Genomic DNA, 18,944 nt, shown 5'->3' with positions numbered 1-18,944 from the left:
AATTCTAATTTATTCAGAAAATGCTTAACGTAAGTTGGATGTGTGAAATTTATAATATAAACTTTGTGAACGCATCAAGGAAAAAAAAACGCTTACCCGTTTGAAATGAATCCTGGAACAGTTCTGCTTAAAGGTCGTCATACTACGTTAAGAGGCATATCCTGAAGGGGCTACGGGAGATCAAAATTTATGCCAAAAATAGAGTATCTTATGGGTTTTTATAATTACTTCCATTGAAATGCGTATCCTAGGGGAACTACCACTCCTATTCCACCATAAACCTATTTACTCTGTGCAGAGAACAGCCATTTCAGTTATATACGAGGTCTGGCTTAAATAATGGGACTGGCAATTGTCAGTACCGGTAGTATCTATACAAAGAGCAGTGAGGAGCGCATGCCCGCAGAGCAACGTTAAACCTTCGAGAAGAAAATTATTTACATGAGTTGACGTCGTCAGTCAGGTTTAGTTTGTGATGGACATTTCAGCTCATCAGTGAGCCGTTCACCCTGAACTAATTCATTAAAAAGATCAGTTCTTTTAGTTCGTTCAGTTTGTCAATTGGCATTCGCTAGCATTTTGGGTTATTAGATTGGATTGAAGGAAGGATTTCTCCATGAACAGAAAAGCTCTATGATCGCGCAACCATTTCACTAACAAACTCACTGAATTACAGTTCAATAGCGAACTACGTTTTCTTTTTTTTTCCTTTTTTTTCATTTAGTTCAACAATTAATTAACTGCTCAATAAGACAACTTTGGAGTTATTCACGAAACTCCTTTGTCTGTAGATTTTGCTTTGATATTGGTAAATGTATATTTCACTTATGATAAAATAGCAATGAGTAGAAAGTTGAAATAACGAACTTGTACTTCATAAGAAAGAATACCACATCTTTTATTTAATATCAGATGAAGGAACTAACTTGTGAAGTGTTATTTGAAACTCCCTGACGTACAGCACATAAATGTTTATGGTAAAACCAGTGATGATTTCAGGCGGTGGCCCCGGAGGGAGCGGGGAACGTTTTCCCCCTGCAGCTAAAATTCTTCTAGAAGCAAATTTCAATTCATTCAAAAATCATAATCTAAGTTATCAGTACATTCACAACACTGTTTCACCCCACCCCCATCCCCGTTCATGTTAAGAACTCCGGAAGAAATTTCAAATTATCACTCGGTCTGGCAGGTTGCGATCAACTAGATGATGGATGATCAATGTATCAACTCCAACTCCTGCATTATTTCTGGCTTTCGAGATCACCGTTCAATATATCTTAGTTTCACAATCACTTAGGCACATAATAATGCAGAAAAAAACACACGATTATTAAGTCTCTCTTCTGTCTTCATCAGTTTAACATCTAATGCTCTTTGGATGAAATTGATAAATAAATAAGTTAAAAATTAACTCTTCTAACTGAAGCAAATTTTCCTTAATGATAAAAACAATGATACCTCGTTTTTACACTTGATAATTTTCGTGTAAAATCATTAGTTCATACCATTAAAATACAAAGTAAGCATATAATTTTACGCAACCGGAAGGGAAAACACAATACTTCATAATCAAGACTCGGATATCCAAGTTTTAGTCAGTTCTTCCCAAGGACGTCGTTAGGAACTGTAACAGTGGTTTAGTTTGACCAGAACGACCTTGCGAAAACAAAGTTTAAAAAATACAACACTGGACTTCAATATGAGTCTACATGGAGACCGCTAAAATTGTGAGTTCCGGTATTTTTTTTTTAACTAAATCACTGAGCTGCAGGAAGGCGGAGCAATCAATTTTACGTATACATTTTAATCAGTAGTATGTAGGGCTGATATATTAATGTGATACACTCATCGAGTAGCTCCGCATGGTGTAGTCGATAACGCTCTCTATTTTGGTGCGAGCGATTCCGGGTCCCATTTCCGGTGGGGACTTGGTCGAAAAATATAGATGATTTTTCAGGCCAGCCGTCCTGAGTGAAGTTTTCCAGGATTTTCCTCATTCACACCAGGCAAATACAGGGATGGTATCTCACATAATGGTCTCAGGTTGCTTCCTTTCTTCCTCCCTAGTTCTCCGGGCAGCGTGATGATCGAGGGACTCATCCTTCATAGGAGACGGGCCTACATGCATATAGATGTCGAAAGGCCAGAAATAAGTCTATAATTATTAAACCTTATCTTAATATATTGATGGAGAATCGTATCCACTGACCTCAGAAGACCCCCGGAGAGGAGAATAGGGATTTCATACATTTCAATATCAGTATAACAACGGGAGATAAATATAAAAGAGAGAAGAAACAGCTAATGTAATTTACATTTAACACTGAACTATTAAGTTTTTAAAAAGTCCAATATAAAATTTAACTAAAACTCAGGACTGGATTCCAGTGTTTTCATTGATAATGTTTTAAAAAATATCATTCAGAAATTCGAAAAACTTTAAGGCTCTATCTGGTTTATCCTAAATCTATAGTAAGAAACGTGTGTCAGTGGTAGAGCGATCACTTTTGGTGCATGCGGTTCCTGGTTCGATCCCAGTTCCCTCCAAATGGACTTTCTAGTAGACAAACATCGTATACGTGGATTTTCTCGGGATTATCTTGCTTCCTCCCATTTTCTTCACTCCGCCATTTCATTCATTCTCATTCTTCATGCACAGTCTCCTTTAGCCAATATAGCATAATCCAGTGTGCGAATTTGATAATTTATATTGGTGGGGATAAAATTAGGCCAACAGGACGTAAAGTCTGAAGGTGCAATAGTTCAAAATGAGACAATAATGCCTTACCCCTCCCACACACACATATAAATATGATATGACATCTGTAATACATAAGGGATTTATTAATTCAATAAATCTACTGACAATAACTATGTATATAGCTCCTTCGTGGCTAAGCGGTTTTCGTTCGCGCCTTTGACGTGGAAGACCCGGGTTCGATTTCCGGCGGGAGCTTATGTGGTTCGGATTCCACATTAAGCAGTAGGCCCCGTCTCATATAGCAAAAAAATTGAAATGAAATCTTTAAGTTTTACGTCCCACGGTTAGGCTAAAGGAGACGGTGATTATGAGAAATGAGTGAAATGGTGGAATGAAGAAAGTGGGAGGAAACGGGAGAACCCCGAGAAAACCCACGCACACGGTGTTTGTCCACCACAAAGTTTACTTGGCGGGGGCTGGGATCGAACCCGAGACCCCAAGCACCAGAGGTGAGCGCTCTACCACTGAGCCACCGCGGCCCCTCGTCTCATATAGCGTCGCTGCTGAAAGGGACGTTCAACTAAGTCAACTCAATTACTATGAATATATTTTTTACCATGCACACACTACATTTAACCTTTCTGAACGTGTTTAAATGTTGTACTCACTCTCGTGCTCGTAGCTCTCTAAGGTTTATTTACTTAATAATTCGGCCCGAGCGATAGCCATGATCACAAGCACATGCTTTTTTTTTTTTTTTTTTTTTTTTTTTTTGCTCATATTAAAATCTGCACACAGCCTTGTGAAAGAAAACCTACTTCAGTATTATGAAAACCACTAAAATTACCAATTAACCCGGACTTTTTTTTAATACGTATTAGCCTATCAAACGAGAAATTGATTGTTGCTGGTCCCGATTTTGGCATCAAGGTCAAATCGAAGGCCAAATATTTAAAAAAAAAATCAATTTAAATTTAGAGCTTGCGCTTTTATTTCGCGCTAATGCTGCACTGTCCATTTTTTTTATTTTTAAATATCGATTCCGTAACAGAGCTCAGGAAATCAACACTTACAATTACTTTACTGTTAGGTTACAGCTGAGTTGATTTACTCTGTGCTACGTTATCAAATGAAGTATAAACACTACATTGAAGTTTTCCAGACAGCATTATTGGCGTGGACAGCAAACTGTACAGCGAAAAGAAAGATTGAAAGTGAAGGTTTACCTTTAAACAGCTCGCTCCAGTTGAAGTGCTTATTAGGGATGGCCAGGCCCGGATCTTTTTGGATCTGGATCCGAAATTTCGGATCTTGGATTCGGATCCGAAAAATCGAATCTTGGATTCGGATCCAAAAAATCGAATCTTGGATTCGGATCCGAAAAATCGAATCTTGGATTCAGATCCGAAAAATCGAATCTTGGATTCGGATCCGAAAAATCGGATCTAGGATTCGGATCCGAAAATCTGGATCTAGGATTCGGATCCGAAAATCTGGATCTAGGATTCGGATCCGAAAATCTGGATCTAGGATTCGGATCCGAAAATCCGGATCTTGGATTTGGATCCGAAATTCTGTCAGAAAATTCTGATGGTCCGAATCAGTAAAATTTTCGAAATCATTGACAAAGTGATTTTCAATCCTATGCTTAAAGTAAGATTGACAAAGTGATTTTGAATCCTACTTAAGCTAGAAACTTGAAATTTGGACAGTGTATAGGATTTAGGCTGCTTCCTTTCCTAATCCTTTTTGAGTTATTGCGGTCAGTGAATAACGCAATCTCCTAGGTCATAGCTAATAGAACAGCCCATAAAATATAGATCAAATTAAATTAAGGAGCAACTTCCTTTTCTTGCTCTTGATGATCTTTTTCCTGTCTTTCTTTACAAATACGTTTCTACGTGATCATACCACCCCAGGTAGTATTAAGAATTGTATTAGAGATGAAGTTGTAAATGTCAATTAAAATATCAAAGTTAATGTATTAATGTATGTGTATACAAAATACCATTTGCAGCCTCGAGCAGTAACGCGTATCTTTATAATTAATACCGGTAATCCACCACTATTAAGTCTGAATAGGTTGCATAAGGAGCTTTATTATTCACGCAAACACATAGACGGATCCAGGGGGGCGAAGGGGCATTTGCCCCTACCCCAGTGGCACCATTAAAGTATACCTTAGTAGTAATATGTCGCAATTTCAGATCTAAGTAATTTTTCAGTGCTAGGATCCCCAACCGCCCCCCCTAAGAGTCCATCCTCGATCTGCCCCTGCGTAAGCATAATATACAACTCATTCAAGAGTACATTTTGTTAGCTTTTTAAAATTATTTTAAAGGGTTGTAATTTCTCGTGGCTACTTATGCAATTTTGTCCATAGGTATACATTCAATTCTAGTCATTACGCAAATACTTTTATATATTTACTAGCCTGTAAAGTTTGGGGCTTCGCCACCAGACCCCGTTACTGTTCGGCCTACGGCCTCGCACCACAAATGCCTCTAATGATATTAAATTTAAAAAGAAATGTTTAAGGGATTCGCCCTCAGACCTTCTGATATCTCATTTGATCGGCCTCGCACCTCGTAAACCTACAACCATACCGAATCTCAGTTCAAATATCAAGTTGTATGTAGTAACATTCCGGTATCCCGAGATATACCGAATTTCAGTGCGAGTGCGTGGGGGCTTCCTCCCAGCCCACACATTTCCTCGGCCTACGGCCTCGCACGTCGTACGTCTGCAAACATAACGAATTTTTGTTCAAATAACAAGTTTCATTTCTGTGACATTCCAGCATCCCGAGATATGAAAATCTGTTCTTCCCTTCTAGGACATACATCAACAAACGCTTAAATACGTGTCTAACTATTTCAAATGAAAAGTCCAAATACCGAATTCCATGCTCCTAATCTTCAGAGGTTTCCAGATATCGACATGTTATTGTAATAATTACAATCCCCACCCTTTTCCCTTTCCAACTCTTTTCTTCATCATTTTACTAAAACATCCAAAAACGCTGAAACACGTGTCAAATTATTTTCAATAAGAAATTCAAATACAAAATTTCAAGTCTCTAACCTTAAAGGATAGAACATATTAATACAATAATTGTAATCCCTACCTAATTTTCTTTCCACCCTTTTTTCTTCTCTTCTGGACCATATATCAAAATACGCTGAAATACGTATCTAATTATTTTAAGTGAGGAGTCCAAATGCCAAATTCCATGTTTCTAACACTTTAAGTTTCCGAGGTATCGGCATATTATTACACTAATTGCAATAATTGTAATTCCCACAACTTTTTTACTTTCTACCTCTTTCCTGCCGCTTCTAATTTATATATATATATATATATATATATATATATATATATATATATATATATATATATAAACACTTAAACAAGTATTAAATTATTTTCAATGAGAAAACAAACTACCAAATTTGAAGTATCTAACGTCAAGGCTTTCGGAGATACGACCAGTTCCCATCCCACTTCTCCCTTCCCCGTGGAATTTCCCAAAATCCTTCTTTAGTGGTACCCTATGTCACAAATCCTATATGCTGTCCAAATTTCAATTTTCTAGCTTAAGCGCCGCCTAACATTTTGATTTTTTACTTTGAAAGTGTTTCCAAATAGCACTCTTGCCCATCCTGGATTACCTCTATCATAGAACACAACACCAGGACATAAAATAAAATGCCGTCGAATACAGTTCAGTTTAGCGTTCCCGTTGTTAATCCAGACAGTCAAATGAAAAAGCACATGGCAGCACAAGATAAGCAAATGACGATTAAGTACAGATCAGCTTTGTATTACCATTGCTACCAATATAAAGTTCAAAATTCGGCTACGCACGACCCACGTAGTCTTATAGAAACGGGAAAGTACCTACTGTGTATTTCTTCAAAGGTTAGTAAACATTTTCTTGACATGACGTAAGTCGCATGTCAGAAAGCAATAAGTTAGCAAACAAGAGTGGCCAACCCAAGGAGCGCAGGACACCGACAAACAAAAATTTAATGATTACTCACGGTTCCCGAAAACTCTTATGTAATTTAATACATACAGAGACTCACTTTAATATTCGGCCACCCCACATTGTTGTCATTTATGTCAAAGGACTCATTAATGTAAATACATAGGAATTTTTAAGCGATGATAGGGAACAACTATCATGTCTCGTGTACTATTTCCTAATATGTAAAAGTTGTAAATGCATACTATGTCTAACTAACTGCTATGTTTCTACGAACCGCCTTCTTATTATGCCACTTTAATATTCGGCCACTAAAGTGAGTTGATGATCTTACTGCTATATCTCCAGTTTACAGAATAATATGAGTGGGGGAAGTAACGTCGTATGTACAACTCTTTTCACGTCTTCGTGTTAGAAAGGGTGAATGGGTATTGGCTTTGCAGTATAACACTTCCAATGGGGCGAAAAAGTTGTAACACAATCTTTGAGCAGAGCCAGCTGGTCATTTTTTGTCATAAAAGGGGGATTCCAATAGGTATTTTGACCGTCTCTTGAATATACCACGAAGTACAGTCGGTGATATCTTGCGACGTTATAAGAACGAAGACACGATAGAATCCGTGAAGCAGAAGGGTCGGCCTAGCAAGCTAAATGAACAAGACAAACGTGTGATTGTGAAAAAATTGAGGAAAAACCAAAAATTAAGTGCACTGAAGATTGCAGCGGAATTGTTGCAAGGGTGTGGGAAGGATGTACACCCAGAGACTGTTCGGAAAGTACTGAGAAACGAATGATACCACGGAAAGGTAGCTACAAAGAAACCATGAGTCAACAAAGTGTGCAGATAGAAACAATTTCAGTTCGCTAAAATCTATGTGCAAAAGGAACCAGAATGATGAAAAGACATTATTTTTGCTGAGGAAAGCAAATTCAACATTTTAAAGACAGATAGCAGGGCTATAGTGTGGCGAAAGGCGAATGAAGAACTAAGGAAACTGAATTTACAAGCAACAGTCAAATATGGTGGTGGTAACATAATGGTTTGGAGGTGCATATCTGCTGTCGGTATGGATGAACTCAGGTTTATCAATGCTAAAATGACAAAAGAACAATGCCTGAGCATTCTAAAAGAGAGTTTACACAAGAGTGCGGACAAATTTGGAATCAGCGAGAATTTTAAATTTTATCACAATAAGGACCCAAAACATAAGGCGCATGTTGTGCGTGACTGGCTTCTGTACAACTGCCCCAAAGCTATCGAAACTCCACCACTAAGTCCGGACTTCAATCCCATTGAAAATTTGTGGGATGAACTCGATCCTAGAATTCGGAAAGTGGCGGTGACATCAAAGGAGGAACTTGAGAGAAGGTTAACAGAAGAATGGGCCGATATTTCTGCTGAATATATCGCAAAAATAACTGGAAATATGCAAAATCACTTGAAGGAGGTGGTACACGATAAAGAGTATCCAATTAGGTATTAAAACCTTTTTATTGCATCGAAGAAGGCGACAAGAAAGTTCCACATTATGTGGTGACCGAATATTAAAGTGATTATAATTTTTGAGTTTGAGAAGAAATGTTATGATTTTTGTACATAAGAGTTAAAATTTTATACTTTAATTTTTGTAAAAAGTTGCAGAAAATATAGAGGTTTCACATAGCATAAACAATATTATCACTCTACTTTACTGTAGTTCATAATATAAGATAAAATGCCAGTACAATGTGGTGGCCGAATATTAAAGTGAGTCTCTGTATATAAAAATACAAAAATTGTGAACGAATAATGTTCCACCCGAAATGAGACGAGGCATCCACAAAATGATGGAATTTAATATAGGCCTTTCAAATTGTAATTTAGAACCTAATCAGTATTAAATAAATAAATGTGATGATATTTTCTCACCGACCCACATTCAAGAATACTTTTTCTTTTTAATGATTTTAATAATTACTTTCTTCAGTGTACTGTAGGATGTTGGCTTAAACATTGTCATTCACGTTAGTTCGTTACTTACTGTATATAGGCTTAAATGTTTTTAAAAAGCGATGTACTATTTTTCGAAGATTTTAAGGCACTTCTCTCCAGGGATGTACAGTTCATTAAGTTTATTGCCAGTTAAGAGTAGACATACAATAGAAGCAACGGATAATTACCATGAATAACGAACAGAGAACAAAATGATCTAACATTGTTTTTAACCGAATGAACAGATTTCCAACGTTTTATTATATACATATGTATATTTAAATTCTGGGTCTGAATCCAAGGCCTAAAATATTCAAGACAGGAGTCCGAAACCGAATTTCGAAATTTCGGATCTGGATCCAGGAACCGGATATTCGAAATGCCGGATCCCAGAACCAGATATCCGGACCCGGACCCAAGATCCGAAATTTAGGATCCGGATCCGGATTCAAGATCAAAAGATTTTGGATTCGGATCCAGGAACCGGATATCCGGATGCGGATCCAAGATTCGGATTTTCGGATCCGGATCCAAGATATGAAATTTCGGATCCGGATCCGTCTGGCCATCCCTAGTGCTTATACAGACACGGAGAATAAGTCGTATTAGCAAATGCTGAAACAAATCTTATGCGCTTACTCACTAAAGTGTCTGCTCACTAAGGACGCATCCTCAGCATGTACGTTAACATGTAGCCACGAGAGAATATATATCTCAGATTTTGAGTACAGTTTCAAAAGTTCATTTCCGTAAACTGTAAAAGATAGTGATGTCCAGGCAAAATAATAACCCGCTTAAGCTCTATTAAGTCTACTTGTTCTATTTATTGGATATTATGAAGATAATGCAAACTTGTAAACTAAAATGAAATCTAACAAAAAAATAAAACAAGATGATAATCGATACAAATATAGAGGATGAATATGACACAATATGACACGTCCCGCCTTCGCCAAGTGTGTGGAAGATGCTATTTGTTTACTTCTTCTTAGTAACCCGCTAAGAGCATTTATAAATCCATATTTTACTTTGTTATGCGAAATTAATACATTCAAATTCACGAACGACGACGAACTGAAGGATATGTGGATACGGTTCCCAGTAGCAACTGTAGTCATAATAATATAGTTCAACTAAGCAACGGTGAAAATAGTGGGGAAATGAGAAATGACCAAAACTGAATAGTTTACATCACTCATTTCGAAATACGGCTAGCAGATTAAACTTACAAGAAATGACAAAAGTCAGTGAAATTTGGCGTTACACTAAGCATGGTTTGGGGGGGAAAGCGAGCATCTCTGGTGGGGATATTTCAGTTGTTTTTTGAGGGGAACAAAATGTGATTGAGGGGGAAATCGCCCTCATGCCCCCGGTAATTCGCACCCTGGCATAATCGTGGGCCAAAAACTGAAAGATTGAATTGCATCATAATAAAAAACCATAAAAAATAGAAAAGTTAAATACTTCCAAACTTATCAGAAAGATTCTTAAAAGTATTTGTTTAAATATGTTCCCGTTATTAAAACGAGGTAGGGTATCAATGCTTTTTTTTTTTTTTTTTGCTAAAAATATCATCATAAAGTCGTTTGATTGGTATATACGGGTGAGAGATTGCTGCAGTCTTTATTTATTTATTTATTTATTTATTTATTTTTCATCTAGAATCTGTATGATCTGTATCATATACGTAGGGTTTGGTAAAAGTAACGTCAGTAAACTACTCGTTTATACCTTGATACTTCTGGCTGAGCTCGTTCTCGTTTGATACTTCAAATAAATAACACTATTCGAAAATACTCCTTTAAATATACGTTCACCCAAAACACTTACATTTTGAAACTTATTTTATTCTCCACACACAAATATTACATGAAGGCTATGAAGTGTGTTGCACAAAAACGTTCGATACTATACTAATGCAAAATAATAAAAATAAAATGAAATTAAAGAATAGTGCACGTTACTTGGCGCTTTTCACTAAAAGAAAAATGTAACGATCACAATGCATAGAATCAAACGTTACCTAAATGTATCATACGAATGCTAAACTATTGTTTACGTATCAGCCATATTCACACCACTAATTTGCTTACGCAGGCACGACATTTAATGCGTTTCACTGCAAGTAAGCATGAAGTCACCAATAACCAATGATTGGTTGCTATCTCGTACTACGAGAAGTGATCGATGTACGGCTCATACAAACGATACTTTAGGAGAATAACTAGGGAAACGATCGTCGGATAATAAAAATCAACAAACACTGCGTAAATACCAAGAAATGCATTGTCTTGTAAAAGTAAGGAAGTATGATGCCTTTTTTTTCTTTTATTATTCCAAACTATTTTCAGATGAGATGCTGTCTTTTCTGGAAATATTGTGGTAAAACAGCTGTCTCGTCTCGTGTGTATCTATTTCGATTGAGAAATGTGCCTTATCTCGAATTTCGTCACAATAATTGTCTCGTCTCGTCCTGTGGACAACACTAATAACTTCATACGCATAGTTCCAAATAAGTAACCTATCAACGTTACTGCTCATTAGGAAACAACAACTTGTACCCAGTACTTGTTTACAGAGCAAGAAACACCAAAACCATGGTTATAATTACGTAGTGACTGTGTACAGTAGAAGTTGGATTTTATACGAAAATTTCATTTTCCTGCGATGTCCAAACCAAATATACAGTGGACAATTTATTCTTTATTACCTTACGAGAAGGTAGTTTCAGATATTGAACTGTTTGTATCATAATTAATGTCCCGGATTATTTGTTCATAAATTTAAATATGATTATGCAGATAATAATAATAATAATAATAATCACCTGCTCAGATAAGAAGTTTAGAAAATACATAAATAATAATAAATATAAATTTATGGGAATGAAAGTTCTTGAACAAGCACACTCAAAATTATATCCTGCATCCACTACCATTTAACACTGATTCTTTTGTCGCTCACAATTATTCGGAATCATATAATGAATACCTTATAATGTTTATAATTTAAAATAAATTGGCAGAGCTATGGTTGCTTTCTTACGAAATAAATCTGCTTTAGTCGATCCTACGCAGTGTCGATCGTGCACAGTTTCGGCCGTACGCAGTCTAGGCATATGGTCCGCACAAGCGTAGGATCGACAGGAATTTATAATTTACAGAAACACCTATTAAAGAGATAAAAAAAAAGATTGTCTGCTTTTAGGCACATGATTAAAAGTTAAATCACTTCAGGATAGCGGCGTACACCGAATCGGCATATGACCGATAATACGTACGGTCGAAACAGGTTTCTGAGCTGGAGTTTCGGCCATATTGCCGTTTCGATCCTACGCTGTATTTCCTCACAAATCTCTGGAGGCCTTCACAACAGTAATAACGCAACTGAGACGAATGAGACAATAGACATCCGAAGTAACTTAGTATTGAAGCCAAAGGAACTTAATGATATTACGTTTTTAGAATACCTGGGAATAAAGTTACAAGGGATTGAAAATTTGAAATTTATTTAAGACTTTAGTTCGAAAAGAAATACTTAAATAAATATCACATCCAATCATCTAGATAGTTTCCAATAGACATGAAGATTGTAATTCGCAGCAATTTGATGTATCAAATCGTTCCGGAGATATGATAGAAATTGTTGATGTTCGCAACACTGATTAAATTATATAATTATGCGAATTTGTATTACAAATACCAACAACTATTGTAATGTTATAAAAGCAAAGGAATCCAACAAACCTTTTAAAGCATTTTTACAAATCCGTCATTTTAAGCCGTACCCGTATTAACGTTTTAAGAACACTCATTGTTCAATATTACAGAATGTTGGTTAGACTTTCTTGATAATGAAAAACACTAAAATGAAAATATTCTTAATATTGCTAAACAATGCGTTAAGATATTGTGCTTTAAAAAAGATTTAAAAAAAAAAAAAAGTGGTTGGAAGGTACGCGAGCTGAGAACTGTATTTATAACAGATTACAAACGGCTGGATCTGACATCAAATTGTTTGCTGCGTTGAAGGTCCTACCAATAACTAATCAATTACTTATTGACCAGGCATTGTTTTTTTTTTTTTTCGTGTTCCTCGTTCCCTTAAAAAAACCTTCAGCTTGATGAGCCTTCAATGACTTCATCTAATGATGCCGACCTTGAGAATTCAAGACTAGCTACAGTCTGTGAAAAGACGCCGAATATTCTTCGACCTTGGTGGTGGCATCCATACGATTGCGTCTTTTTCTGTATATATGTATATATATATATATATATATATATATATATATATATATATATATATATATATATATATATAATGTGTATGTGTGTGTTGCATTCCAAAGTTCATACTTAATCTATAATTAACAATAGGCCTACTGAAGAATAGGAATAAGATCTGGTTAAAGAAACATTTAATGTCATCATGGTATGATTTAATAAAAATATATTTGCTAAATTAGTGCTTGACTACCGTTAATTCGGTACAAATATGTTCAGCCAATTCGTTGCCAAATGATTAACGCGCCTAATTCCAGTACGTGTGGTTCCGGGTGCTATCGTAGGCCAATTAAATGTGCTTCCAGAAGTTTGTCCGGAAGAAAGGCAAAATTAAAATGTGAGGTGACCGCACCGGGACTACTATTGGATCTACCCTGGAGCCGGGGTTCCTAGGCTCCAGGTTTTTAAGCGACAAAAATAATTGAAATTACTATTTATGTAGTTTGGAAGGTTTATATTTAAGCTTTGTCTTTTTTTATTACTTTTATTGGACTTCTAGGATAACATTAATACTAGTGAGTTGTATATTCATATTTTTTTTTCTCTTACAATTTCTAACTTGAATGTTAATTACATTTTTTTTTTTTTGTATAAAGCGCAGTGTCTTGTGACTAATCTGTTTAGCTATTATACCTGAAAATGCTTACAATTTATTAATTGCTAATTCGAACTTCATGTCTAACTGTAACTGGTGAGAGGAATGAAACTTTTAATTCCTAGTTCCTGTTAACGAAGTGCGTAAAAGGATTTAAAATTAAAATGTTTTTAGTAAACTCACTATATACCTATCATAGTGTGGGTTCTGGCTGCTCCCCTCCCTCCCAGTTTTTACCTTTAGATCTGTCACTGACCGGGACACTATTTAAGGACGATCCCTTATAGGAACTACAGTATATACAATCACAATTTATCTAGCTCGAGTGTTGATTGTTCAATCTTTATGCCATGGATAAATGTCTGCGCAAAAAAAAAAAAAAAAAAAAAATGGAACTAGCATCTGATGTAAATCTAAGTAGTGATTTGGATTCCTATTTAAACAGTAGATAAAGCCTTAATATAAAATCCGCGCTGAAAAGAAATGATAAATATCAATCTGTGTCCACCAGCTTTGTCTTAAGGGAAGAGTTAATTTTGTTATTGCAATAAATTTCCTGAATCATAGCATCATCAGTTTCTCAGGCCATCTATGAAGATTTCCATGTGTGTCTTCTTGTTTTCAGTTGGTTGAGTTGAAAGTTTTCACTTGCTACTGGGTTTTGTCTGGAGAAATAGATTAGTTCCTCTTTTATTTCTTACGTCCAATCCATATTTGCCTACAGCTACAATATTGTCATCTTGTCCTTCCCTTACTAGAATATTGCAGTTATGCAGGAGTATGCTTTCTCTCTCTCTGGTTTCTTATATATATATATATATATATATATAATATTTTACTTCCGTTTTTTTTTTTCTATTGTTTGCAGTGGTCGGTGCGTACGTCTGTGTAACAACCAGATCTTTTCCCTTGACTTCTTGTCATATCAACGAACTTTGCTTTCCATTACCTTCTCTTAGGTGCTTATTTAAAATTATTGGAACCATCTTTTCCGTTACCTGAGTAAAACACATCTTCAGCTTCTCAACTCTCCATCAGTTTTCCACCTAACTTCAGAGTTTCTGGCAGATCAAAGTGTTTCGTTCATCACTTGAGAGTTTCCGATATTTCTCCTCTCTATACTTCACATTTTGCATTCCTATCTCAAACCTTGTCCTACTTTAAAAAAATAAATAAATAAATAAAATTTCCTACATTATCTTGTCCAATAGTATTTAATTCCAAATAGTTTTATCTCCCTTTCGGAACTGCTTGCGATCCATCTCCTCTCCTTTGGCGTCAAAGTGGGTCAAATAAGGTTTCCGTGGATGGTCTTAAGTAACTGAGGGGATACATTAAACAGAATGAAAATTGTTTATTTTTATTCATAAATAAAATATGTGTTCTTCATTAATAAAACAATGATGTATCTTGAAACTCTGAATGTGTCTACCGCAGCTTATATAGGATAAATTGTTTACAATGTAACAGCATTTCTCGACAGTCTACGTATTATATTTTGATATAACTCATGGATAAATACTGTCTTCGAAATAATGACTATAAGTTCTAAATTTAGCATTTTACCTAAAGCTATCAAGGACTAACTCAGAAAATAAATTTAAAAAGGATATATCTTATTTATTTTATTTAAATAATAAACAAAAGAACTTGAAAATAACTTAGAATGCAGTTTTATACAGTGTAAATTTGAGAGCTTTTTGTAGGGTTCCCTTCCCAACATCCTTCCTAGAAAGCCCTTGGATACTCTAAACATCTTTTTTCTCCCATGACACATCAGAATTAACGTTACATTTTGAAGACGTACGCTGACGCAGAAAGGATTGAAACTCGACATTTAGATTTGAACACAGTAACACAAAACATTCTTAAAACTACAATGCATAATCAACACAAGGTCACAAATTCTCCTGTACTTTCTTTTTTTAAATTTATTAGTCTAGTGGCCAAAGTGCATGGAAGATCAAAAATAGTCCCCATCAACATCTACGATCTTCTGCCAACGTTCTGGAAGGCCACGGACTCTATCGCGGTTAAACTATGTAGGCCTCGAAGCGAAGAAGCCATCAAGTGCATTTTGCACCTCTACTAGGGATTTGAACTTTCGTCCTCCTAAAGTGATTGTCCAAGGAATGAAACAGGTGATAATAGGACGGTGCAATGTCTGGGGACAATGTCGGATGCAATAGTGTTTCCCATCCATGGCGTAGAATGGTGTCCAGGGTCATCCTAGCCACGTGGGGTTTAGCGTTGTCCTGTAAGAGGAGGACCCCTTTTGCGATTCAGAAGTGCTTGCCCCAGAGTTTTGAGTTTTTCTTGAACACGACTCAACTGCTGACAGTACACAGGTGCGTTGATGCTGTGACTACCTGGTAGCAGTTCCCCGTGCACAATGCCGCGAGAAGTCCACCAAACATACAGGAGAACCTTCTTCTGGTGCAGTGCTGGTTTCGGCTGTTTTTAGAACCGGTTCATGGGATACTAACCAATGATGAGGGCGCCTTTGAGCTTCGTACAAGACCCACTTCTCATCACATTTCAACACGCCATCCAGAAATGGTGCCCTCCTCAGACGAGATAGCAAAGAAATACAGGTGTCTGTCGCGTTGCCTTCTGGCCCAGATTCAAATCATGTGGAGCCCATCAACCCAACTTGTAGTGCTTCCCAAGTTGATGGAGGTGCTGGAGAATAGTTTCTCCACTCACACTGAATTGTAGTCCCAGTTCTTCACATGTCTGGCCACTGTTCGCCTCAATTGCTCCTTGAAGATCTTCATTTTGTATATGTGTTCGTCTTTGGGCTAGTTGTGCGTCTTTCAGTGTTTCGTCACCATCCTGAAAGTTGTTAAACCATCGCTACACTGTCCGCGTAGTCACAACAGCCTCAGCAAAGGCCTGGTGACATATCTTTCACCCCGCTGCGGCGATATTTGACCCTAGTTTGAACTTGTACAGTACAACATACACGCCCTTATGACGCTTTGTGAAGGTCCCATGTTCACTCTGTCCTTACACAAGTTTACGGTGCAACTGAACTGCTACAACCAGGTAGTATGTTCGATATACCCACACTAACAATTGACCTTCGCTTTATCTCCATTCGCATTCAACTCACGGTGTGAGGGTCAGTTCAATACAGACCTCCACAGAAAGCGACAGTTACCTTTATATTACATTCTTTCTATTTTTGAAAACTATAAAATGTACTAAAAACAATTAATCTTGTATTGATTGAAAGAATAATTTTACATCGTTGACGCAAGCTGTTACGAAATGGGACCCCAAAGGTTTACAGGCGACCACTAAAACCACTTTCCCTTCTTTAGGAAAGAAAGCTTCTCTCTCTATACGATTGAGCAGAAAGCTTAGAGGTTCTTGCAGTTAGTGGTCTTGTCTTCTATTTGGGACGTGTTGTATCTTCTTAATGCTCTTCCGCGCCTCGTGCGTTGATACGTATAAAATGGTTCTTGGCCACTGTGTAGTGATATGCTTATTTTTTAAATCGCTAAAAGGTGCTAGTGCTTTGTCGTGGACTGAAGCACAGAGGACATCGCGAAAGGAAGGAGGGTTTTTTTAAGCTGTATTTTGCGGAGTTTTCGTAATAAATTGTTTTTGTTTGTTTACCAGCGGTAAATGCGGTAACAAAGAAATCGCCATTGAATAAAAGCGGGTTTTCTTTTCCGTTCTTTAACTTTTAAAATCATTTTCATATAATGGATTGTAATATTATTTTAATAGAAAGATACGTGTAAGTTTTTAGGATGGGTTGAAAAACTAACGTTTCTTCAGTTCAAATTTAATGGTAATATTAACGACATTCTACAACGAACAAGCTTTCGATGGAAATCGGTAAATCAATCTGTCACATCCACTTTTAATGTTTCATTTTGATTTTTTCCTGACATAAAACACCGTTCAACCTCACAGGAGATAGTTTGACAATAAAAGCTGAACTATTCCTAATTTCCCATGGCCGGTCTTACTTGGTGACAGACACCTGCTTGCACACTTCAGCAACTAAAGGTTCACTTGACATCAAAATAAGCGTGAAATTGAAATCCGTGACATTTTAAAGTAGACTAGATGCTTTCTATCCATCTGCATGCTTTCGTCCTCCTCCCACAATCACCAAATAATCCTTCTCGTGTTGGAGCCATATGATCGTATAATAAATTATGGTCAACTGCAGTACTCACAAAGTACATTGTTAACATGATCTGCTATGTAAATTCTATTCTTTTAAAGTTCCAAAATTTACTATGCATAAGTGTCGGCGTCTTATAGGATGGCTTAGTCCATCCGTCTGACTGTCAACTACTATCAGAGCAAAAATCGTAAGATATAACGAGATGTGGTTATCTGCAATCGATTCAGCGTATCAAGGACAGTGTCCATATTCTCCGTTAACTCTATTCAAACCAGAAGTGGTACAAATTAGTCACTTCCGGTTTCAACGTTTATCACCATAGACTGAAGAGTGACAAATATCGGTAAGTTGTTGCATTCCAAACTATTCATCGTCCCAGACATCATGACTATCCACAACAACACTCTACCAAAACCGTAAGTCATTTAAATTTACTATTACTTCCGGTTTCAATACTGATTTCCGTAAAGTAAAAGCGGCAAAAGCTATTAAGATGCAATTTTAGATCCCTATACAATCGATTCAATGTCTCAAGAATGTGTTCCAATTTCTGTCTTAGCCATCTTCGCAAACAGAAGTTTTTTAAATAAATGATTTTTGGTTTCAACCTTTATATCCGTAGAACACGAAAATAAGAGATAAAGATTAACGGCTTTTTCATATAGATTCAACATCCGAGGAACATATTCTATCTTTGATTTTATTACTCTATTGCAACCAGGATTTGTAGACGCATTTCAAGTTTAAATATTTAATTTGCATAGTTTGAAAGTTTTAGTTTCACATTGAGAAACTATAAAAGCAGAGAGATTGCACAGAAAAAAGTAATTTGAGACTGTTTGGGATATGAAACCACATCAAATAATGAACAATCAGATCGTGTATCAAATAAAATATTTTAGGTATCAAATAAATGTTGATTTTTCATCAAAGAAATGTTTAAGCTATTATAACAAGTGAGTTTCGCTTCGCAACGTTAGAAATATGATAGATTTCCAAACTATGGAAATTAAGGTGCTCTCCCATCTCTCCTAATGATTTATCAGCCACTGATGTCTCCAAGATAAGAATGTCCGCCATTTTAAGCGAGGTGGGAATTCTCATCTTGCCTAGTCCCATCTCGCCTAAAATGACGGTAAGATGCAAGGAGGGAATTTCTGCACTAAAGAGGGAATTCCTCTACTAGTATTTTAACCACCAAATACTAAGAAATTGTGAAAGTATACGCACATTCCAGAAAAGAAATACTGTATGTATT

This window comes from Thermobia domestica, chromosome 6 (assembly GCF_964235325.1).
Source record: "Thermobia domestica chromosome 6, izTheDome1.hap1.1, whole genome shotgun sequence".
NCBI lineage: Eukaryota > Metazoa > Arthropoda > Insecta > Zygentoma > Lepismatidae > Thermobia > Thermobia domestica.
Note: the sequence above shows the minus strand (reverse complement) of the source record.